Raw genomic sequence first — 26,120 nt, 5'->3', positions numbered from 1 at the left:
CAGGGTTTATATAGGAAAGTTTAAGGGGTGGACTTTATTGTAGGATGTGTTGTTAGTTGTTATTCTGACGATTTTAGTTGGTAGGCGATGTTTTTTCACCCAGGATGTAGATTTGAGTTTTTGCCTATCTCTTGACGAGCTAGGTACAATGATTATTACGGCTGTTTATTGGCGAGTTTTGTCAAAAAGCTCCCACCATCGAATTCTGAGGGCGCAAGCTCTTTTTCCAGTGACTCACTCAGTTCTTCGCCAAATCAAAATTATACAATAGGCGATGACGCTCCCACATTGCTCACCAATAAATAATTTCAAAAATTTAAATGTACATCCTGGGTGAAAACCATTACCATTATTCTACCAACAAAAACCCTCAGAACAGAAAAACTGAACAGAAAAACTAAATACATCCATCAACAAAATTTACCTCTTAAAGTTTCTCATACATATAATACGCGACTTTTCGTCAGTTCAGCTCCAATTCCAGTTCCAGTCAGTATTTTTCGTTTACTGACTACCAGCTTTTTCTTTATGTTTTTGCGGGTCCAATATCGAATCAAACGTTTATTGCGTGCAGTTTAAGTTCAGTAGCGTGTGCTTTGTTAAGTTTTGTGTGCATCATTACAGAAAGACCAAACCTACCAAGTTCCAACGAAGCCTCTACGAGGGTGCAGGGCCTTAACGGATTTACTCTAATCCAGACCGTACGAAGCACAGCAATACTTCGTATCAAGTACTAATAAGTTAGATTATTCTTTATTAATTCTTTTTTTTATTTGAACGGAAGTCTTCTCTTCAAACTCTCGAATTCCTGGACGTATTTCTACCCTTCAATTTAACTTTTTAAGTCTTTTAATCTACATTTTCACCATCGGTATTTCGGGTTACCTGATTAACGTCAGCGTCTAGACCCGTATCACTTCCATTCCCGCTACTTCGGGTTAGCTGATTAACGTCAGCGTCCAGACCCGTAGCATTTCTTATTACGATAAATAAACAAATCCATAAAATCGTCCACAAGCAATCGAGAAACTTGGTCAAGTTGACTTCCAGCGCGGTTATCAATAATTAAATGATTTACAACAAACAAATAAATTTTAATGGATTTGCGCATTCTCAGTTATAAACGAAGGGAATCAGCCGTCAAGCACGTGCGGAATCGTCGGAACAGGCGGGCGTGTCGCCAACAATTATTAGAAAACAAAATTTCTCACGCAAATTTGGATTCCCTGCGACCCGCAACTCCATCTCTTCCTCCATCTGACAGAGTCAATCCCTCAAACCTGAAGAATTACCTTCCTTACCCCTTGATTGCCTCCCACGTCCGAGCAAAATTTACCCCTTTCCTTTCCTCTCACGTATCGGATATTTCACCACCAATGAATGATCTCGAAAATTGAAATTTCATGAAAATATCTTACCAACAAACCATCAAAACAGAAAACCTGACACACCCCACGACAAAATCCACCCCTTGAAGTTTCCTACGTAAACCGCGACATCGCAGAACTATCATCAATACCATTTTACCGCCACTGTCAGTCACGCTGAGTTCCGAGCTGTTTAATTTTGAACCATGTGTCAAACTTAAATTGTGCGCATTACTTCCGCAAGTGTTAACAAATGCCGACGAAAGCCATCACGAAGCCACAGGGCCCCAGAAATTTTGGAACACAGTAGAGTAAAAATTAAACCAGCAAATAGTGAGTCCTGTTTTTTCCCTTTCTCTTTTCTATTTTTCCCCCTTATTAGGGATGATCCATCAAACTCTCAAATCTCCGGGCTTCATTAAATATAAGTTTCATTCTTAAATTTTATTTCGTAACTTGTGGATACCGCCAGTTTAACTCATCGGTATCGATTTGGTCGATCGGCGTTGGCATTTAAATTTGTGGCAATTTTGCTGTCGCTGCAATTATGGCTTGACGTATGTCAACCTTCGAACTTTCAGCATCTCTTCATTTTTGCTGCCGTGGATTCGGATGTTCGCTGTCGATATTTGAATTTATAGCGATTTCGTTATTAATATTTCCTTAATTTTGTTTTAGTTGTTACAATTTTTCACATTGTTACAATTTTTTACATAACAATTTTTATCTCAATACCATTCTAAAAAATGTCGTAACCCAATATATGTTGCAACATACGTAATATAGCGGGGGATTTGATGTAACAAGAAAATCTTTGAAGGCATTGTTGCTCGAAAACTTGGCTCCCTATGTAAAAACATTATTATAAAAGAACAACATGGATTTGTACCGGGACGCTCGACAACGACAAATCTTGTTAATCAACTCAAATATCAAGAGACACGGTAGTGTTTCGCGCCAAGTACACGCGGAGCGAGACCGACCGTGACTTTTTTTCGCGATATAATTATTAACGTCAACACCTTGTTACGGCTCTATGCTTTATATACTCCAACTGATTTTTAATCTTTTGAGCCTTTATTACTTATATTTCTATCCTTCTCTGTCTGTTACTTGAGCTTACGAAGATGACGTGACTCACGTTCAGGAAGGTTTGTCCAAATCTTTTTCCAGAATTCTGTATATACTTTCTATATGTATGCCAGTGAGCTCCACGATGAGTTTTGTGGATACATAGCGGTCCGATCGAAGGAGTTCAAGCACCTTTTCCACGTTTTCGGAGGAACGACTTGTTTTTGGCGGCCCTGGTGGATCGCCTGAGATATCCTCTCTATCGTTACGAAATAGATTATACCAGTAAAGAACAGTATAATCAGCCAAACAATCACTACCGTACATTTTTTTTTTAGCATTTCGTGCGTTTTTCTAACTGTTATGTCCAGTTTAAAACAAAATTTAATATTTGCTCTTTGTTCTATTTTATTATCTATGGTATTCGTTCAACAAGTGTCAATAAGCTACTATCAACTATACGAGACGGCGCTTTTTCACATGGACAAAAAGCCGTACTTATGGCTTATTGTTAGTTTATGGTTGGTTATGTGGCAATATACACACAATATGCATATATATATATATATATTTATTTTTTTTCTTTTTATGTGTATTTAAGTGGTCAAGATTAATAAAAAAAGAGAGATAATTCCGACAATCAACCGAGAGCTTCCTCTATGTGCGACGTTCTGTGTTAGACGTGATATTCGCAGGAGCTCTGTACATCGCGTTCATAATGAGATGTGCGTTGTAAGGTATGTATGGCTGTGCAGCATAACCAGCTTCGATGATGAAAGATTCGTAGCAAAAATGGTCGATAATATTTCCCGAATATTCCAAGTTGCGGTATTAGGTCGCGAGGTCAGTATAAATCTTGAACTACTTCCGACACTTATTACTGATGGATTGCCGCACATATAATTCAACTTCACCGAAATTGTATGGCTCTCTGGTTAGACAAGGGCATGCACTTATGTCGACTTCCAACTTGCGGATTGCGTTATTGATTCCATTTTGCAAAGTTGTTGCGACATCTGAAAGTGTAGTATGCTCCAAGTCTTCCGTTTGTAAACATTTGCAATCAAAGCGTTTTTGTTTCTTAATAAATTTCTCTATAATTCGCGTAAACCAAATACAATTATTTGACAATTATTCGCAAAAAAGATATTAAAAATATAAAGCTCTATAAATTATACAAAACTTACTTGTTTTCACACGTCGGAGTTTCAACATCGGAAATCGGCACGTAATAATTTATACGTCTACTGCCACTGTTGCCGCCATTGCTTCCTCCAACGGAATACATTTTTTCTCTTGGTTATGAGAAGCGGACCGTTCGCACAAGCAGCCGATACGAGACTAGTATAAAATTAATCTAGAATCTAGTATACGCGGCAACTTCCAAAACTATAATGAAGGAGGGGGAAATTAATGTTTCTGTAACGCGCAATCAGCGCTCTGAATTTTAAGAGAGGGGACTAAGGTAGGATGTTTTTTCTTTATTAAGACGTATATTCATGTATAGACATGTTCAGACATGTTTGTCTAAAACTAATACTTCCCTCGAAGCTCTCGAGTTAGAATTCGTCACGTATATTTACTTATTCTTTAATTTTGTACACTATCGACTAAAGGGGAAAGAAAATTAAACATTGTAAAATTTACACATACATATAAAATTTATTTTTTAAAAAGATGACAATTCTCTCTGGCGTCGCAACCACCAGTTAAATATTTTTAATACATTTTGCAATGCGCAATTCTTAACGTGTTTTCCACATCGCACAGTATTGGTAACATCTATAGATTATTTAAAGATTCGATATCTTCGTAATCCGCATCCATCAGAGTCTCGATGTTTAGGTTTTTTCTCGCTTTATTCTCAAGCAGATCTACCAGCCATTCTCGTTTCTGGCATCCCTTGACGTACACGAGAGTCGGCACCTCGTCGTCGTCATCGTTGTCGTCTTCTTCCTCACCGAGCACGGCCGACGTAATTAAACGTTTCACCTTGCTGTACGGCACGTTTCCGTCTTTCCATCGTAATCCATGGTGATTGCGAATCAATCAGGAAGCGCACGATTTGTCGGATTTTGTGGAGATTCCACGGCATGGAGCATGTAAAGATATAATGCGCCAGAATGGCCTTGTTTCTCAGCACTGCCGCCTTCTTCACGACGAATTTCATCCCGACGACGAAACCTTGCAAATCGACGAACGTTGGCGTGATCATGATGCAACAAAGGAACGATCTGTACTGTATTACATTGCGATACATCTGTCTCTTATATCGAAATTTTTACCGACATCACAATTTACGTGAGTTTGCGCACTACGTTTGACAACGGACTGTATTCGATTACGCGGTCATGTAAGATGAGACAATAGGTGGTAGTATTTGCAGGCACGTTCTCTTTACAGTCAAATTCTATTCGCACATTCACGGTGGCGCTCTTGACGGACTCGTTTTGTCGGGAGCAATCGATGATGACGAAAGGTCCAAGCGTCAGGAATGTATTCAAATTGAGAAACGTATCGTAGCAATCGTATCCGTAATAAGCTTTACGAAAACGCGCGTTCATATCATAAAGAAGAGCGTATCGATTTTTGTCAAAATCTAGATTTAAGTCATCGTATGGATAAGATTCAGAGTTTAGATAAAGCTTGATATTGGTCAATTTACAGTGATTAAAATAGCCAATATTTTGAGCCATGATATTTTTGCGACTGGTCTGCAGCGCAAAAATAACGTATCGCGGTTTCTCTAACAGTCGCGGTCTTGATAGCCCACGAATGCTTGCTCGTGCTCTGCAACAGGGGGTACTCGTACAGATTCCACGAACAAAAACTGACACTAAGATATCGTCCGTTTTCCAAGGCCCGTAACATGGACAGACCTATAATATTTATTGACCTCGTTTAACGTAATGTGAGGCATTCGCCACTGTACTTTGAACGATTCGATTTCCGGCTCAGTCGCCGGATTTCCTATAATGCAATTGTTGTCGTTACGCGCTCGTATCAAAATTAATTAGTGACGAGCGTTAACAATCACGCGTTTGTAATCCTCGCAAAAGCCTAACAATGTGTAGAGCGGAACGCAAAAATTGAAATATCCTTCCGAGCGGTTAGATGAAATGTCCCATCCAGCATTCTGCAACATCTCCGCTTTGTCGTACGTTATCGATACATAGTTCTTGATAGTACTGGTTATTCCAATGTTTCTGCTGCGATCAATCTCCACGCCGCGCCGTTGAGCTCGTATCAAATTTCATCGAACATGAACGCCACGCAATTAGTTACAACCGTTGTCACAGACTCGTTATTCCTTTTCTTTACCACCAATTTTCCTTCGACGTAGAGAAAGCTTTTGCACGGCAACATGTATAAATCTTGTTGTTGTATGAGTATTCTTATCTCGTCGTTGTGTCCAAACGTCGTATTGGCGTACGGATTGTACGTGTGTGTTTCAATCTTGACGACACTGTCGTCAAAGATCGGTTCACCTCCAATGTTAAGGATATCGGCTATGGTTCCTCAGATATTTCGCACCGCAAATCCCAAAGATCGTAGAAATTCAACGTACGATGCGATGAGCTTCTTTCTCGTCTTTTTTTTAGATCCACCGAATGTTGATCGGATGATATCATCCACCGCTGCCGTAAAAATATTCTTATCTCTCGCGTGCTCCGAGTCGTTCAGTACGAGCATCTCATATGTCGTCCGTACACTCGCGCGCGTTATCGCTGTCGCCGTCGTACTTGCAATCTGACGGTGATTTCTTCTCCTCGAAAATAAATCAATCGATTGTTCTGATCCACAACGCGAATCGTTTGGTCCGTAATGCTCCGTACGGTGATCGGTAGGTAAATGATCTGTGTGCCGGCGTTTCCGATATCTTATATCCTGGTGGCACGCTCGATGAAAACTCATGTATCGTGTGCACGTACTTGTCGTTGCTGTACACGCCCGCGGTCACGTTACACTCTACGCGAATGATGTTTACGCTAATGATATTTATCGGTACGTCCGATTCGTACCATTGTCGCGGCTCCAGCACGCGATTCGTTGAAAATTCCAGCAGCGATCCTGTTACGTCCTGTTGACTTCACGATTTCTTTCTTTTGTGGAATCATTCATTTCACCACGCGAAACAGACGGAAACCATAAAATAGTAGTTATCAACTCCAACTGTCATTGCTCATTAAATAGAAAACGACGGAACCTCCCTTATGAAAATGTGCTTGAGTGCTCAATGGCGGTCAGTGGGAATGTATGGTTGCCCTACAGTTGCAATGCGAATTATATGGAAAAGTTAATGGAAAATATTGAGTGGCAATAAAATGAATGGAAACGCAATGGCAAGATTCGAATGACAACTTTTTCCATACAGGCGTAATGGAAACTGCTAATGGTTTATGAAGGTTAAAACTTGTGTATGAAACTTGCAATGCGAATTATATGGAAAAGTTAATGGAAAATATTGAGTAGCAATAAGATGAATGGAAACACAATGGCAAGATTCGAATGACAACCTTTTCCATACAGGCGTAATGGAAACTACCAATGACTCATGAAGGATAAAATTTGTATGGAATTTTTCTACCTTCCACAGCCAATGTTGTTCAGTGTGAATTGTAATGAAAATTCGTCAATGGTAAATGTGGCGGTTCGCGCCACCAGTGGTACATGCATCATCATCACGCCAGCGCGGTAACTGTATTACCGGCAGTTCGCATCGACGCCGCTAGGCGTCGCATCGTTCATGCATTATCTCAAATTCAAGGTTCGGCACGGACTGGTATATGTATGAGACCCTCTACGGAACACCGAGGCAGATATTTTCAGGCGCTAGTCGCCTAAGGTAAGAGCTCCTATTAGATTGTCCGTTGAACCAAAGGCAATGGGAAATGAAGGCATTTATATTAAAGACAAAATAGTACCATTTATTAAAATGCCATTGAATTCTTATTGTTCCAGACGCAATAGAAATGAAGGCATTTTTGCCAAAGATAAAAATTTCCACACAAAATCCCATTGGTATTGCCAGTGTTAATACCAATGGCAATACTAATGGCAATACCAATGGCAATACCAACGGCAAAACCAGTGGCAATACCAATAGCAATACCAATGGGATTTTGTGTGGAACTTTTTATCTTTGGCAAAAATGCCTTCATTTCCATTGCGTCTAAAACAATGGAAATTCAATGGCATTTTTTAATGGCAATAAAGGGCACATTTTTTATAAGGGCTTCCAGAAGAATCGAGCCTAATAAAATAGACAAATTATGGACTTGGTTGTCACATTCCACGAAATGAAGCACGAAATTTCAATCATACCTCGAATTTCGTGGCATAGGTCGCGATAAATTAAAAACGCCATAAGGACCTAGGTGACCTCTCAGGTCACGGGCGGATTGATCTAACGCTTTTTCGTGAAACGCGGACTTGACCTGAGACCCACGGCTCGTGGCGATTGATAAAGCCGAGCCTCTGGAAGGGACTGTCAAAGGGCATGGTGATAATGAACTCGCCAATGAGCAGCCGCTAATTAGAAAATGCTCATGAGCAACGATGATTTTTGAGGAAACTCGGCAAGGGATAGGCGGAAAACCGAAAAATACGTCACGATCGGAAGAGAACTCCACCAACCAAATTATATTGAAAAATAATCCCACCTCCTTAATTTTGTATATAAACCGCGACTTTACGCACTTTGGGGCCTTCTCTTCCGATCCGGCACGAGTCAACTAACGTCTGAGTCCGCAGTTTTCATCTATTAATTATTACTATTTCTGTTATCCGGCCTAAGTCTAGCGAATAAAATCTGTGCGCGGTAAGTGCCACCAGCTGACACTACAGCGACTTCCTAAGATCTACGGCCGCCACTAGCGCCTGACGAATAATGTATATATATATATATATATATATTTATGTTAATTGCAGGTGTGCAGGCGGTAACTTAAGGTGAATAAATGTCTAAGACTTACTATATTGTTGGAATAATATATATGTATAATGTATATATATATATATATATATATATATATATATAAATATATATGTAAATATATATATATATATATATATATATATATATATATATATATATATATATATATATATATATTATATATGTAGGTCCGGAAGTATGTTCCGGGACTTTTATTTTTTACATCGGTATATTCCAGGACATTTGGCAGTTTCCAGGACTGTCCTGGAAAAAATTCATGTCCTACGGCACGTTTCGGGACAATTTTTTGAATCTGATTACATATATATGCGTTATATTCCAGGACTGTACATTTCAAAAAACGTAAACAGTCCCGGAACATACCTCTAGACCTACATATATATATATATATATATATATATATATATATATATATATATATATATATCATACCATATAGCCACTCCATTCCTATTCTAACTAATCTTAGGGTTCTCCGCTCAAGATTCTTATAATCCTTCTCGAAATTGCTCTAGCATCACCTGCTCAGAGTAATTATCGGATCTCCTGCCCTAGCGACAACACGCTCAACTCTCTTCTCAATATTCCCCCTTAAGGGGCTACATCCACCTAGAGGCCCGAAAAATAGGTCGAAATTCAGATTTTTTTTTTTCAGAAACTATTAGTGGGAATGAAACGGACTTTGTTTGTATTTAAAGATACATGTTTTAAGAGCTTTAAAAAAATTTTTAATTAAAAAATTTCCAAACACAAAAAAGTTATGGCTGCCGGCAGATGATGAGTTTTTTTTCGACACGTTCGGCGGTGGACATCAGATCTGGAAAACCGATCGATGGATCGTTTTGAAATTTACACAAAATACGCTGAGAAACATTTAAAAGTCGTTGACGATCTTACTTTTTTAAAATCAATCTTTATTTTTTAATAATTACGAAAAAATGACGACATTTTCTCACAAATTGTCCATACCTTCAGTTTCATTTCGTTGCCATTTTGTTTAAAAAATTAATTTTAAAAATCGGCGATTGTCAACGACCTCTAAATGTTCCTCAGCGTATTTTGTGTAAATTTCAAAACGATCCATCGATCCATCGGTTTTCCAGATCTGATGTCCACCGAACGTGTCGAAAAAAACTCATCATCTGCCGGCGGCCATAACTTTTTTGTGTTTGGAAATTTTTTAATAAAAATTTTTTTTAAAGCTCTCAAAACATGTATCTTTAAATACAAACAAAGTCCGTTTCATTCCCACTAATAGTTTCTGAAAAAAAAAAAATCTGAATTTCGACCTATTTTTCGGGCCTCTAGGTGGATGTAGCCCTTTAATTGCTTTAGCGTTATTCGCTCAAAGTAATTAAGAATCCTGTTCTAGCGATATTCGCTCAGAACATCCCGTTAATTTTAACTTTTCCGCTTAATTGCTTTAGCGTTATTCGCTCAAGATAGTTAAGAATCCTGTTCTAGCGATATTCGCTCAGAACCTCCCGTTAATTTTAACTTTTCCGGTTAATTGCTTTAGCGTTATTCGCTCAAAGTAATTAAGAATCCTTTGTTCTAGCGATATTCGCTCAGAACCTCCCGTTAATTTTAACCCTTTCACTTAATTAGTTTAGCAATTATCCGCTTAGAGTAATTAAGGCCCGGGTAGGAAGCGCAGAGAACGGGTTCTGCTACACCAAAGCAGACAGAATTGTTCTCCCACTATAACGTCTGTCGTCTCCGGGAGATTCATCTCCGAGAGCGCCTTAGTCGAACTGCGACGGCTTAATGCCCTGCACTCTGCTGCGGCAGAGAACAACCGTCGCCTCGCGGAAATAATCGACTTGACCGCCCCGGAGCAGATCGACTTGACCGCCTCAGTATAGATCGATTTGACTGCCTCGGAACGAATCGAACCAACAATACCTACCCCCCTCGTCGATCTAACTACCGAAGATCCACCGGCGTCAAACCTAGACGAGATCACTGCGCGTTTCTCCGCGATAGAAACTTTTGTGAAACAGACCTACAAGACCCTTAAGTCCTAAATGTACCACCTAAATATTCATGTCACTTATTATACATTACAATATTCACTTGTATAATTACTCCTTTTCATCAATAGAATAAATAATTGTTATTTTTATAATTACTCTCCTTTCATGAATAATAATTAATGTAATAAATACTTATGACAAACTTAATTTCCATTTGTTCTTTAAATTAAGACCTCCCCCCCTGGTCATTACCTCTCTAAATCACACAAGGTCCGATCCCCGGTAATAGGGATATTACGTCCTTGACCGAAAACAGGACCACAAGTGCATGAAAACTATCGGCAGGCGTAACAGCGTCCCTTCTGGACGTTGACCCACGACCGAAGTTTACCCGAAAAGTGCATTCGACTCGAAGCACGCGCCCTTCTAGCGTGAACTCGAGATATAACATAAAGATCTCGTTACGTCTTCCCATACCCCCTCCCTTGGATAGCCTTTCCTTCGCTGTCCGTCGAACCAATATACCTAAATTCCGGGGTTCTGACGTAACAATCCAATGTTGTTTGGTCTGTTAAAGTTTACTCTGAAAGCGCACTTGATCTCGCTCTTCATCGTATTGTTGTTGGCACGAATAATCAACGGATACTCTTTATCTTCGCCGACGTGTTTCTTTCTCGCGACATTATTGGATTGATCCCGTAAAATGACGCGTTTTAAATACGTGTTTATATCACGCAATTCGTACGATCCTTCGGGAATGGTAGTTTCCTTGTCGTCAAAGTAGAATTTATTGTTCGAAGAATTCACGTTCGGTATCGTGTAATAGGTTTCAAAATTTGTCAGGCCGAGCTCGTAATCGCCATCGCTCAAGTCCACGGCGGGAAAGTAGCTTACCGCGAGGACGGGCAAATTTTGGAAGACGTGCAGATATTCACCGACTCGTGCAGTCACCAGGGCCATCATCGCTAGCGTTTCAAGATTTGGAACTCGTTAAAATACGTGACGCAGATATTGCAAAATTGACATCGTGCGACACCAGCTTGTACATGAAACTGTCAACCGTACTCTTCTTGTTCGAACTAGAACATTGCGTCGAGAATGTGTATTTTCAACTATGCCAAAATGTTCATGGCGTAAGTGAAAAACTTAAACAATTTGTAACCATTTTACGTCAAAAATGTATAATCGATAAATGTAATGCAGTTAGAATCTTGCGTGAATTTTATGGTAAGAATTCAATTATTGATTGTGAACTGTTGGCGTATGCTGCAGATAATATTATACACGATGTATTACATGAGAAATAAATGTATATTAAAATGCATATCACTGTGTCTAAAATTATCCTTTAATTCTCCCAATTATTTATTATAAAGGAAAGAAACGCGAACGAGGAGACGCGAGCGAAGGGACGCGAGTGAGAGAGGACGCGAACGAAGAGACGCGAGCGACAGAGAACGCGTTCACAAGTGCCGATGCTCCGTCGAACTTTTACCCGCCATTATAGTGCGAGACATATTTCATTTTAATTTCTTTTTGTCGGAAGGGGCTGTCCGTTTTTAAACTGTTACCATATTTTTTCTCTGGTGACATTTTACCCCGCTTCGTTCTGCAACCGTCGTAGAATTCAGTCTCATCGAGTCTGCGAAAGCAAACGCGTTCGGAAGTTTTTAGTGATTTCTTTTTGAACAATTATGGTAGACTACATAGAAGTACTTTTTCCGAGGGACGTCATGGTACGGAAGTGTAGTGACACGGTGACAAAGTATAGTGACATAATATAGTTTTTTAATATGTTTTTTTTGTTTAGTGGTTGCGGCCGCCCTGGGTACTGGTAAATATAGAGGTGCTGATGGATGAGTCGTGGGTGCGGATCCGCATCCCACGTGATTGCGTAAGTATTATTTTTTTCTTTGTGCGTGCGCGCGCGTGTTTTGAGAAAAAGTAATATTTTTTATATATTGATTTTACAGCTGAGGATGGATTATGTGATACCGGGCTTTGTTAATATTGCATATATGCGCTGAATGCAAGATGAGAGGCGTGCAAACAGAGAATGGCACGACTGCCAAATCGATTCGTACTCGTTGCGAAGACTCTTCGGAGAAGATATTGAGGAGGAGGAGGAGGATGAATACTGGTAAGATAATCGCTTTTTTAATAAAAAATGTAATTTGTGGATACCACGCCATTAAAAATCTTCCCCTTTTGCCGCGAACCATTCATCGAGCCATTTTTTTACATTTTCGTACGAACCAAAGCGCTGCTCAGCAAGTGCGTGACCTATCGATGCAAACAAGTGGTAGTCGGAAGGAGCCAAGTCTGGTGAGTAAGCCGCATGGGGTAACACTTCCCAGCTGAGTATTTCCAACGTGCCGCGAGTTTTGCCGTATGTGATGGAGCATTGTCATGGAGAAAAATGACCTTGTGTTGCCTTTTTCGATATTCTGGTCGTTTTTCGAGTAACAAACGGTTCAAATCGATCAATTGTTGTTGGTAGCGTTTGGTATTAACCGTTTCACCAGGCTTTAATAATTGTTGTCTCAAATCCGCATTTCATACTTGTACACCTGATAAACTCGACGAGAGTTTACCCACCGGGCCCAAAGCATCCAGCCAGATCGAACACAACGAGAAGGAACCCACTCCAACCTTCCGAGACTCACCAAATAGTAAGTCCCGTAATTCTTTTTTTTTTTCGTGTTATCGTTCCCCTTTTTAAGTGGTCTATGAACTATCGGATCCCCGGGAGTTTATTATAACATTTATTAACATCGCGGGTTTGGGTTGATCGGCGTAGGCACTGGTTTCGCGGTGGTCGTTGGCGTTGTCGCGGGTCTGGCTGACTTGTCGGCCTTTGACTCCCGGCGTCTTTGTCGCTATCGCGGACTCAGCCGGTTCGCTGTCACCGTCAGCTTGTGGTAAATTCATTACTAGCGCCGGTTTAGATCGATCGGCGTAGGCATTAGATTCGCGGCAGTCGTTGGCGTTGTTGCGAGTCTGGCTGACTTGTCGGCCTTTGACTCCCGGCGTCTTCGTCGCTGTCGCAAACTCAGCCGGTTCGCTGTGACCTTAAGCGCGTAACAATTTCCTTTTTATTTATTTTTTATTTTGGATGCTTTCGAGCGGGTCCGAAGAAGATCGACCACTGCATAAATAAAATCATTTTAGTGGACCCAAAAGTTCCACCTCCTCGAAACCGGAATCTCCGCACAATCCTCAAGCGAAAGCGGAATCGTCGGAACAAGCAGGGGCGAAGGGAACTAAAAAAACAAATATTAGAGTTCCTCCGACACGAACGGGAGAACGCCGGTCTTCCGCGACTCGCCACTCCGCCGCCTTCACTCGCTCAACCGGAGGCCCCTCCTCTTAATTCGCCCTTGCGTCCTCTTTCCTATCGGGTAATTCACATTCAGGACACCCCCGATTCCTTGCCTTTCCTGGAACCTTTGTATTCCTCGGTTCGCCCCGGGAAACTTCCCGATTTCCCCTCCCCCGCACTTTCCTCCAACCTAAGTCCCGAAGCGATCGTATTCCCTGGTCGCTCGCGAGGAGCTGTCCTCTCCAGCGGTCTCGGATACCTCAACCGTGGAATTTATCGAAGGAGGTACCGTATTTCCCTCCCCCGCGGAGCCAGGATCATCTGGGCGAGGACGTGGAGTCTCCGAGAACTTCGCCCCTCTCATATTCCGCGGTTTCCGAGAAGCCCATCCAAGAGCTTTCTTCCCACCATTTCTTTTTAAACCCCTCAGCTTATTTCCGACAATGCACCGGTTTTCTTCCTCTTGATTGTTTTACTTTCGGTCCCTACGAGTTTGACCTGGTCGGACTCCGTTCCCTCATAGATCCCCACGAAACAGCTATCCCCGCTTATTTCCCGCAACATTAATTCCCATATTTAATTCTCGTTTACCTCTTGAAGGAGATATTCCGTTCCACAAGTCGAAGAAATAGTCGATCCCGAGGTGATAACCTTAGACTAACGGTTATAGTACAAAGTTTATTTATTTTAAATTTTATATGTTTTACCTTAATAAACTTACACAAATACACCGTACACATATTTAGCTAAACTCATGTAACCTCAGTTCTAAAATTAATCGTAATAATAGCGGGCAGAGGATATGCATTAAATAGGTTTCTTCTTTAAAAAATCCTGCTCGATCACTTATCTTCAATCAAACTTAATCATCAATTTTTTTAGTTTTCAAACTTGTGAATATGTAAATATAGTATATTGTACGTACAACTAGTGGAAAAAGTGGTCGATTCTGAATGAGTGTAAAGTTGGTCGCACGAGCGAAGGGAGTGCGACCATCACACTCATTTGGGCTCGACCACTCTTTCCACGAGTTGTTCATACTATTTTTCCTAACAAGAGCGTGAAACAGGCCATTTTTCGCGCTTGTTTTACAATTTAATTTCTCCACTAGTTAAGTCTCCACTCCATGTTTCAACGCTTACGTCATCATTGCGAAATGGATCGTTTTGCTCACTCAAAACAAGCGCGAAAAGCGGCCCATTTCACGCTCGCGTTAGGAAAAATTATTTTTTGTTGTTATTTGTAATTTTATTTCGAAGCTCTTATTGTTTTATATTTTTTTTTACAATATTATTTTCACCAATTTCATATCAATCAAGAGGTTGGCGACATGGATCTGATATACATGTTTAAAAATTATAAAATCAATTATTTATACTCGACTACCTGGCTTAAATTATATATAAGTGCACAACGTTTCGGCTCACGGGAGCCCTTATCAAGTGCCGTCTGAAATATGAACATCGCGATGTAACACAATAAAAAATAACTAAATTGGAAATTAGTCATAAAAACAGAGAGCGTTACCTAATCGTCGATAAGACTCGTCATATATTAGTCAAGACCTCCTTTCGTTCATGGGAATGTCCCAGCATTATCACAAAGCGCAAACTCGGGATATCACTCATGTAAAACGATATACAGAGAAAGAGATGTGACAATCAATTTTTACGTGTCTTAAATATAAAAATTCCACCAACAAGCATCTTGAGTTTGAGACTCTCCTATATAAGCGATGTTATGCGAGTGGAAGAACTCGGGAGACTGAACACTAACAAGGGAAAAGAATCAAGGAGTCAAAAGGTTGCCACAAGAAAGTAACAAAATAAACAATTAAACTGACAAGATGACGCCGTCATAAACTTCGTTTAGATTATCTGTATCTCTCTGAAGATTAATAATGTTGTTGTGTTTCTTTATAAAGAACATTTCAGCTATCTCTCTCTTTTTCGTATTACACTCCTTGTGTAAAATCTTAGGATCAGACCAATTAAAATTATGGTTATTGTGTAATCTGTGTTTACTCACAACTGAGTGATTGCTGAAAGGCTTTTTTATATCATTACAATGCTCCTTGACTAGTCTCAAGATGTCTCTTAGTTTGCCCTATATAAGAAGCCTCACAGTCATCACATTCAATCTGATAAACAATGTTGGTTTCCCTATTCTTCATCAATTTATCCTTATTCCTTTTAATAACTGTGTTAAGCTTCTTCGGAATAGTGTATAATACATCGAGTCCGACATTTTTTAAGGTACGACGTATGCCCTCGCTTAAGCCCTTAATATACGGGATCGCTATACATATGTTGATGCGCGTCAAAAGAAACATCTGAGAGATCGCCACTATCTTTTCTGTTCTTCAATTGCAATAATCTATTGTGTATCTGTTTATTCACTAACTTGGTCGGAAAACAATTATTTATAAGAATGTCTTTAACAATTTTGACATTTGTATGGTGGAAACGATCGTCAGATAATAAAACAGCACGGTCGACCAAGTTAGTAATGGTGTTAATTTTATATTTGTGTGGATGATTGGAGAAGTAATTTATATATCGTCCCGAAAAGATCGGCTTTCTGTACCAGTTCGTAATTAGCCTCTCACCATCTTTTATGACTAGTGTATCAAGAAAAGGTATAGAGTTATCAACCTCAGTTTCGAAGGTGAACTGTAAACGGGGGTGATAATTATTAAAGACGTCAAGCAACTTTGACCGCATTCTTCGGCACTATGGCAAAAATGTCATCTACATACCGAAGGAAAACCCGAATCTCAAAATTCAGAAGGCTAATACAGTGCGTCTCCAAATCATCCATAACTATGTCAGCTAAGATCGGTGAGAGAGGAGATCCCATAGGGCTACCAAATATTTGTTTATAAAATTGACCGTCGAAACCGTTTAAAAATTATATTATTATTAGCTATTGCTAATCACATTAAGTGCGTAATGTTTACTTTTATTAAGAACACTAAACACTCTCCAGGTGTTGGAGCGAGAATTGATACATGCGGATGCGGAGATTCGTCGAGGAATGCACTTCCTTACTGCGTTGCGGCGTCTCACTGCATGATAAAAATTGATATCAATGAATCTGGTTAGTCTCTCCTTTGCTTCCCAGTTTTTTTATTCTAATCCTGGTGTTGGACGTCACAATATTAAATAATTTATTAAATAATTTATTAATTAATCTGTTACAGTTTGATGTCGTGCGCGAGGGGGACCTTCCTTTTCCAGAGGCGTACATGCACTTCATTTCGGAGGTACGTAATTTGTGTGCGTGTTTTTTTTTAATAATATATTTTGTTTAATTTTTTACAGCATGATGTGAACGAGAGGAACCTTGATGAAAGGACGGTCGACGAATACAAGAATTTCGTTAAATTTGCGGCTGACACGGAGAACCCAACCGAAATACATGTACGTTTCAGCGTTGACGGTGAGTTTTTTAAATAACATTTTATTTAAAAAAAATATATATATATATAATAATGATAAGTAATTCATATTTAATATATTTTTATAGATTTTCCGATATTCCAATGACGGACCCGCCACGCTTTTGCCAAAGGTATGTATGTGTGTGTGTGTGTGTGTAGTTTAAAAAAATAATTTTTTTTAAATTAATTTTTTTTAGTAGGTGATAAACGTCCCGGGGACGGAGCGATTACATATCGACAGCATACACCATACAAAGATGCAGTTACACGGGCAGACATCCCTGGTCTTTTGCCCGCCGGAGGTTAGTATATTCATTATTGTCGCGTTCTGTCTGTTGTTCGTCCGTTTTTTGGTCAATGCATTTAAGCAATTTACCAGGGATTTGGACAAGTCGTGTGAAAGTTATTATTATTATATTATTATTATTCGGGACCAAAAAGATATCTGAGTTTCTAAGTTTCGTAACGAGGATCACTTTTGTCTATCTGAATGTAATTATAGGATAATCAATGTCGAAATCGACAGGAATAGGTTTAAATGGAGGTGCATTTTCTAGTTGTAATTCCTGGAGCAGGGGGAGAGGATCTCGATTAGAAGTAACAGCTTGTTTGATCTGGAACCTAATTCGTTTGATTTAAACTCGTCTACCTCTATTTTTCGTCATTCAGCCGCGTTCTCGAAAATGAATTTTAAGCTCGCCACACTCTTCGTCAGCGCTCAAAGCCAATCCGCCACACTCTTCGTCAACGTAAAGGCCAAATTGTCTTTCGGGAATTAATAACGATTGTTGGGATTTTTAAGAATCAACTCCGTAACCGCCACGCTTTTCGGCAGCGAAAGTACCAGTTCGCCATACTCTTCGTCAGGCGTCCAGGACAGATCGCCACGCTCTTTGTCAGCGAAAACTGCGAGTCGAATCTCAGAAGTGATTGATTAAAAATTTTAATACGAGGTCAGATCTCAAGAGTGAGTTGTGCGTGAAGCGCGGTCTTAAAGTATAAGAGTGTAGGGATTAAGTTCCAGAATCGAGCGCAAATGCTCGGACTTGAACGTACAGTCGAATGTCGAAAGTGACTGTCTGGAATTGAATAAGAGTTAGAAAAATAATTTAAATCGAGTAACAGAGTCGGAGTCTAAAACTAAGGAACTAACTAAGCCGAAGCCAAAAACGATGTGATGCTCCGAGGCGTTTTCCGCCCTTTTTATACCCGAAATAGCCAGAACCCCCCGAACGAGATTCTCACCACTTCCTACGCGTCTTAAAAGGGGAGGTTTTCTAGAAGCTTCTAGAAGCGTAGTTTTGATAAATTAAACATTTACATTGACCTGAGCGTTCGCTCGGAATTCCGAGCTAACGCGCATCGTCTAAGCGTTCAAAATTTTCAACGTGTCGTCCGAAATTTTAGTATAAAATTTCCGTACGTAACAACTTTAATATATCTATTTGGAATTTGCGTTGAATAAAATAATGTCAAGTGAAAAATCGATTCGCGAAATAGACCATATAATTTTTTACAAATTACAAACTTTTAGACGAAAACTAAGACATTCCACTTTATAATATGGCGAATAGTTAATTAATTAATTAAGTAGCCAAGCTATTAATTGTTCTCATGTTTCTCGACTGAGTGAGTGTATTGTACTTTTTATCAAACTACCCAGTAAGCAAAAAATCATTATTACAATGTTATTGCAACGATATTCTAGAACTTGTAATGTTGTTAAATATGTAGTTCTTAATGTTGTATAGAACATCATTATGAATATACTTTGACCACGATTCCGAAATTTCAGTAATGTTGAAATGGGAGTGCCATAACGTTGCAAATAACATTTTGCTAAGGTTTTTCTATCATTCCTGTAACGTTTTTGAGATAAAAATTTAAACGAACTATCAACTTTATTACAATATTATATTAAGATTACCGTAATATTAATTCTAACGTTTATTTAAAGTTATTATTGATATTTTATTTTTATTTCAGGGAGTATGTATTTATTTTCAATAAAATGCACTACACTAATTACTATAAAAAAGTAGTTTTATTTTATGAACAAATATATACATATACATATACATATATAGGTTTTATTATGAGATTTATTTCGTGTGCCAATTATTTCTGCAAATTATCTCTGCCAATTATCTCAGAAAGTATTAATTCTAGGAAGGGATCCTAGGAAGGGATTTTTAAAGTCAACCTTCGGATAAGGGAAATTAAGGTACCTTCTAACTCTTTTTTAGGCAATGCGATACAGGTGCTCTAGTTTAATATAACTCTTTTACTATTTTTTTCTAAACTCTTATTCTTTCCTTTTAAACAGATTATTAATCTTTCCGGATCTTTACCAAACAGTTGCTGAAAAATAAGAATTTCTCATTCAACTTCAGAAATATTTGTAACATCTTCAGTGATTTAGTCTATGTATCAAAATATATTATGTCTGTTAAGTTAGCACCCCTCCCCTTCCGCAAAAAAAGCAGAATAACACATATGTAGAAATTAAATGCTCTTTATGTGCTAATTATGTGTTCTATTCACGTTTTTTGTGCTCGAACGGTTTCATGGAAAATTGCAATTAAAAGTGGGGATGCTGGCTTAACATAAGCTAGCACCCCTACTCATTAAAATTATATTAAAAAATAAAGTATTTAATACAGTACAATTATGTGCTTTTTATGTGCTTTTAAATGTCTCAAACCAAATTAGTTTATCTGTAATAGTTTAAAAGATATACGTAAAAAAAGGATCTATATACTACTGATATAAGAGTAAAGTATCAGTTAAAATACAGAAAGCAAAATAATTCTTGTCTTAAAATGTTTCTTGATTAATGTGTTCTCGAAATATGCACAATGAAATTTTCGTGCTTATCCCTTTTGACCGACCCGAACGTGAACACCCCATACGTACAAGAGTAAAGTACCAGTTAAAATACAGATAGCGAATTGGTTTTAGTCTTAAAATATTCCTCAATTTATGTGCTTTCAAAATATGCACAATGAGATTTCTGTGCTCATCCTTTTTGACCGACCCGAACGTGAACACCCCATACGTACAAGAGTAAAGTACCAGTTAAAATACAGATAGCGAATTGGTTTTAGTCTTAAAATATTCCTCAATTTATGTGTTTTCAAAATATGAACAATGAGATTTCTTTGCTCATCCCCTTCGGCCGACCCAAACGTGAGCACCCCATACGTATAAAAATAAAGTACCAGTTAAAATATAGATAGCGAATTGGTTTTAGTCTTAAAATGTTCCTCAACTTATGTGTTTTCAAAATAAACAGAATAAGATTTTTGTTTTGGTTAATGTATTGATTAACTTGTTTAATAAGATTTCAGAAAAATTTTATTTATATGTATTTATATGTATTTGTATACATTTTTAAAGTTATTTAATATGAGTTAGGAGTAAGTATTGCAAAGTTGCTAAATATTATGGAGAATGGGTCACTGAGATTCTGAACAATATATAAATACATATAAGTAAACATATGTTTAATTAATTTTTAACATTCCCTTTCTAATAATAGAAACAAAATGTAATTTTCAAAATTAGTTACTCTTTAGTAAACTTTAATTTGTATTTATATAGAATCTCTTGTGTATTGTTTTTCATGATAATATTACATGAATGATAGTACAGTTCACGCTACAATTGCGTGACTAATACTTGAAGGATATATTTGTTTTATGATGTATAAAAGAATATGGTAATAGAATATTTAGATATTACATATATAATTGTTTATTTAAAAAATTTGTATCAAAAAATTACATTAACAAAAAAAATTAATGTGATTTTATGCTTTTAAAATCATTGTGCATATTTCGGGAGCACATAAATTGAGGAATATTTTAAGACTAAAACCAATTTGCTACCTGTATTTTAACTGGTTAGGTACTCTTGTACGTATGGGGTACTCACGTTCAGGTCGGTCGAAGAGGATAAGCACGAAAATTTCATTGTGCATATTTCGAGAACACATTAATCGAGAAACATTTTAAGGGGCACAACTAGTGTGACACTTTTAAAAAATCGATTTTTTTTTTTGCATTTTTCGATAGTCTATAGCTTCAAGAATAACATACTAAAATTTTAAGAGTGGATCTCAAATAGTTTTTGAACGGCAGCCTTCTAAAGAGTGCTGCTCGTCGGTCAGAAACGTGCATAAGCTTCGAAAGAGGGTCGATTAGCTCGAAGGAAAGCTTCAGCAACCCAGCAGGTACTTTCTTGAGGAAGAGGAAGGTGAATTATATGGGCCTGGAATAGCAGATTAGCTGTAAGTATGATATTTCTCAATCAAACAATGAAATCAATATTTTTATCTAAACGCGTTTTTCTCAAAACGACATTTTTCAAGTTTGCTGCAGTTCTAACTCGAATACAAATCATCCGATCGACTTGAATTTTTTTGGAGCGTGTTTAGTATTTGTTTTTCTATACAATGACCTTCCAGTTTTTTATTGGATAAAAAATGTCAATTTGCCATGCAAAAAACCGCGAGATTTTTAAGCGTAATTTGAACTTTTTTTTCAAAACTCCGCCATTTTGTTGGATTTTAATTTTTTTTCATAATCCTAGGTCATTGTACGGGAAATACCTTCTAGTTTAATGGACATTTTTTTTTTTTTATTTCAGGCACTCTGAAGGCCGCAATCACTGCAGCAGTGGGAGAACGTTTTTTTTTTTGAGACTCGAGAGATGACACATAAGTCGCTGAAAATTGATTATTTTCATACAAAAAAATTACTGCACATAGATCATTTATACACAAATATATTCTCAAAATTTCAAAACATTCGATGCAATACTTTTCTTTTAATAAATTCCCGAAAATCACCTTTTTTTGGGCAGTCACACTAGTTGTGCCCCTTAAGACAAGAATTATTTCGCTTTCTCTATTTTAACTGATACTTTATTCTTATATCAGTAGTATATATATCTTTTTTTGCGTATATTTTTAAACTATTACAGATAGACTAATTTTGTTTGAGGCATTTGAAAGCACATAAAAAGCATATAATTCTAGCATATTGAGTTTTTTATTTTATATGTAATTTTAATGAGTGGGGGTGCTAGCTTACGTTAAGCCAGCACCCTCAGTTTCAATTGCAATTTCCCACGAAACCGCTCGAGCACAAAAATCGTGAATAGAGCACATAATTAACGCATAAAGAGCACTTAATTTCTGCATATGTGTTATTCCGGTTTTTTATGGAGGGTGCTAACTTAACAGACATAAATACATTATATTACTTTTTTACCTTTTAAGATTTTTTTCTTTGTTTACGGATGTTTGCAAATCTAAGCCATTCCATTATAGAGTGTTCCAAGTCTTTCTCTGTATTACAAGGGATTGTTGTCTAATAGCCTCTAAAACAAGAAGAATTCAATATAGTTTAGATAAGAAAAAGGTTGTAATTTAATATATACATAATTTAATTATAATAAGCAGCTTTACTTACGACTTGTGTAAAAGCTTCTTGGTCATCTTTTAGCATTTCTAGTATCTTGTACAGAGTTTTCCTTATAATATATTGTTCACTGATGTTTATCTTAGCCAGGGTCAAATTTTTCAAATGGTGGTTTTTTGAATTTGATACAACAATTGATCCCATATGTTAAGACATATTCATTGCCCTGTACATATAAAATATGCTTACAATAATCTATTTATATACTTTAGAGTGTGATTATAGCACATATATGTGAAAAAAATATAGAAATAAATAAAAAGTCAGTTTTGGTCTTGTTTGTACTGATCGTTTGTTACATATCTATCATCTTTATACCAATTTTATACTAAATTACTTTTACAGTGATATATGCAAACAATGATGTATTAAAGCCGCACAATACTTCAACAAATCGTCTTCATGCATAGTGTGCCAGCTTATTTATACGTTATCATTTACATATTTCGCTAAATTTTGAGGTTATTTTATAGAAAGTTACACTGTTTGGTACCATTGAAATAATAGCATTGACGAACCTTGATGATATTTTTAATGTCCAAGGACAAATCTATTATAGAACGTAAAAAAATTAATTGATATTTCCTCTCTTTTGTAAATCTCTCTTGTAAATCGGAAAATGAATCCTTCATCACCAGCTACTATTCATAGCACAAATAATTATAGCACGTATATGGTTAATTGAATTCTTATCATTAATACAACTTTTAGAATATACTTAATAGTTACTACTTATATATAAATATGCTGTAAATAAAGAGCACTCCGCACTCCTCGATTGACACACGTGTATACGCACTCACGCATCGTATGTAGGATATGTTAGAAGTCGGTTCTCCGCAGTGTTATATGTCGTGAGAAATAAGCGAGCCAATATTATTTTATATTTCTCTGATTTATTTCGAGAAGTACAAAAGTGCGTCTTAACGAGAAGGTCACGCCCGTGAGAGAGAGAGAGAGAAAGTGAGATGGTAGACTTGACCTGAATAAACGTTAAAAACATAAAAGTAACTTAGAACCTTCAATGCTACCAATCATGAAACAATAAAATATTTAACCATTATAGTCATAGAATATATAGAGATTAGATACATAGGTTTGGAATAATTGTTCAATATGTCCAACACTCCTCCTCAATTATTGCAAACGTATAAGCCACATCCTTCACGTAGTTTCCTTAGTCTTGCTGCTGGCAATGGCTTTGTTAGTAAATCTGCAATCATGTCCTCACTTGGACAATATGAACAGGAGATTTCGCCTTTCTTCACGTGATGTTTGATAAAATGCACCTTTGTATCTATATGTTTGGTTCGATTTGATAGTCTCTCCTCCTCAATGAATTTCAAACAACTTTGATTATCTTCATAGATGACAGTCGGTGTCTTCATGTCGATGTTGAAATCATTTAATAATCGTCTCAACCATATCACCTCTTGTGCTGCTTCACAAAGTGATACGTATTCCGCTTCTGTTGATGAAAGGGCTACACACGGTTGTTTCCTGCAGCTCCAACTTACAGCGGCTCCATACACAAAGAAAATGTGACCGCTGTTTGACTTGCGATCTGATTTACATTCTCCCCAATTTGCGTCTGCGTAGCCTATAAGCGGGGTGTCTTCGTTTACATCTCCAAGCTTCAACTTAAAGTTGATTGTTCCCTTTAGATACCTGACTATTCGCTTGAGTTCATTCCAATGTCGCTGCGTAGGTTTGCTAATCTTCTGCGCCAAAATGCTTACACTAGCAGAAATGTCAGGCCGTGAAATGACGCTGATGTACAGTAAACGTCCAATCAACTTTTGGTACTTTTCAGTTTCCAGTAGAATATCAGACTCGCTGGTATCCTTTTCGTAATTGCTACTTATCGGCACTTCTGAAGGTTTAGCATCAGATAATGAAAAATCCGCTACAACTTCTTTGATGTATGCTGATTGACTTATATTGTATGTTCCATCTGTATCTTTAGTAATTTCGAGCCCAAAGTACTCCTTGATCGGTCCCAAATTCTCAATTTTAAACTTTGATTTCAACGTTGACTCAACTTCTGTAATGTGTTTGCGTTTTCGACTCGCAATTATAATGTCATCAACGTAAATGAGAATATAGATCTCCTCATCTTCAATTTTCTTTCGATAGAAACAGGGGTCTGCTGAGCTTTGCTGAAAATCCCATTGACAGAAGTGCTTCGTGTAACGTTTCGTTCCAAGATCTCGCCGATTGTTTCAATCCATACAGACTTTTCATCAATCGACAAACCATTTCAATCTTGCCTTCTGCAACAAATCCAGGAGGTTGTTTCATATATATCACTTCATTGATGGTTCCGTTAAGAAATGCTGTTTTGGCATCCATGTGATATATCTCCATATTACGTTTCGCACCTAATGCAAGTAATACGCGAAACGTTGAATGTTTCACAACCGGCGCAAAGACTTGGTCGTAATCTTCACCAAATTTTTGGGAATAACCTTGCGCAACCAAACGTGCTTTGAAGCGGCGAATACCCCCATCTGCTGCACGTTTGACCTTATAAATCCATTTGCAACCAATCGCCTGTCTATCATGCGGTAACTCGGACAACTCCCATGTCTGATTATCCTTCAAAGACGCCATCTCCTCCTGCATTGCTTTAATCCATTGATCTTTAAGTGGACCTGACACAGCTTCGTTATAGCTCTTCGGTTCCTTTACTGCATTATGGACAATGTTCATTTCATTAATTAGACGCTTCGGCGGTTTCCCCTTTGTGCTTCTTTCCGATCGTCTTGGTGGAGTGATGTTGGTGTCTTCGTCTTCACTATCTTCCGAATAATAGATCGTCTTATCCAAATCTTCATCGTCGCTATGATGCTCTTTATCCGCGTTTTGATTTGACGTGGTTGTCGCTTCTTCATCTGATGGCTTCATCCTAGTAGAAATCTCAGAGATCTTCTCCTGAACCGGGAACTTCACGTCTCTGCTGATAACTACCTTTTGCGTTGATGAATTGTAACATCGGTATGCCTTTGATTTATCATCATATCCAACTAAAATCATCGAAACAGCTTTCGGATCCAACTTCTGTCGCTTTTCTGCATGTACATAAACATAACATTTTGATCCAAATGACTTGAAATGCTGAATGTTTGGTTTTTTTACCAAACCATCCTTCGTAGGGAGTCACTCGAACCGATTTCCATGGTAAGCGATTTTGAATGTAGTTCGCCATCATTACAGCTTCTCCCCAGAATCGGTTGTCGAGTGTCGATTCGATGATCATACAGCGTGCCATCTCGATGAGCGTCCTGTTTTTACGTTCTGCTACTCCATTCTGCTGCGGGCTATATGCTGTGGTATATTGAATTTGTATACCATTCTCTCTCAAGTACTTTACAACTTCTTTACCGGTATACTCGCCACCTCGGTCAGAACGTATAACCTTTGGTCGTTTATTAAACATCGTTTGGACCAATTGAATATATTCCTTCAATTTGCTGAATACGTCTGATTTGTTCTGC

General features: G+C 38.0%; 2 long non-coding RNA genes across 2 annotated transcripts; one reads left to right on the top strand and one right to left on the bottom strand.

The window, feature by feature from the left end:
- Positions 1-19,200: 19,200 nt before the first annotated feature.
- On the bottom strand, positions 19,201-23,339 carry LOC139824785 (uncharacterized). The gene is made up of 4 exons (XR_011735282.1): positions 23,142-23,339; positions 22,615-22,789; positions 22,414-22,522; positions 19,201-19,498 (listed from the first exon to the last, which is right to left on the bottom strand). It is a non-coding gene; the product is annotated as an uncharacterized lncRNA (long non-coding RNA).
- LOC139824786 (uncharacterized) lies at positions 19,511-21,930 on the top strand. The gene is made up of 2 exons (XR_011735283.1): positions 19,511-21,428; positions 21,788-21,930. It is a non-coding gene; the product is annotated as an uncharacterized lncRNA (long non-coding RNA).
- Positions 23,340-26,120: the final 2,781 nt, after the last annotated feature.

This window comes from Temnothorax longispinosus, unplaced genomic scaffold (genome assembly GCF_030848805.1).
Source record: "Temnothorax longispinosus isolate EJ_2023e unplaced genomic scaffold, Tlon_JGU_v1 HiC_scaffold_57, whole genome shotgun sequence".
Lineage (NCBI taxonomy): Eukaryota > Metazoa > Arthropoda > Insecta > Hymenoptera > Formicidae > Temnothorax > Temnothorax longispinosus.
The sequence above is the reverse complement of the archived record's forward strand: the minus strand, read 5'-3'. Positions and strand labels throughout refer to the sequence as shown.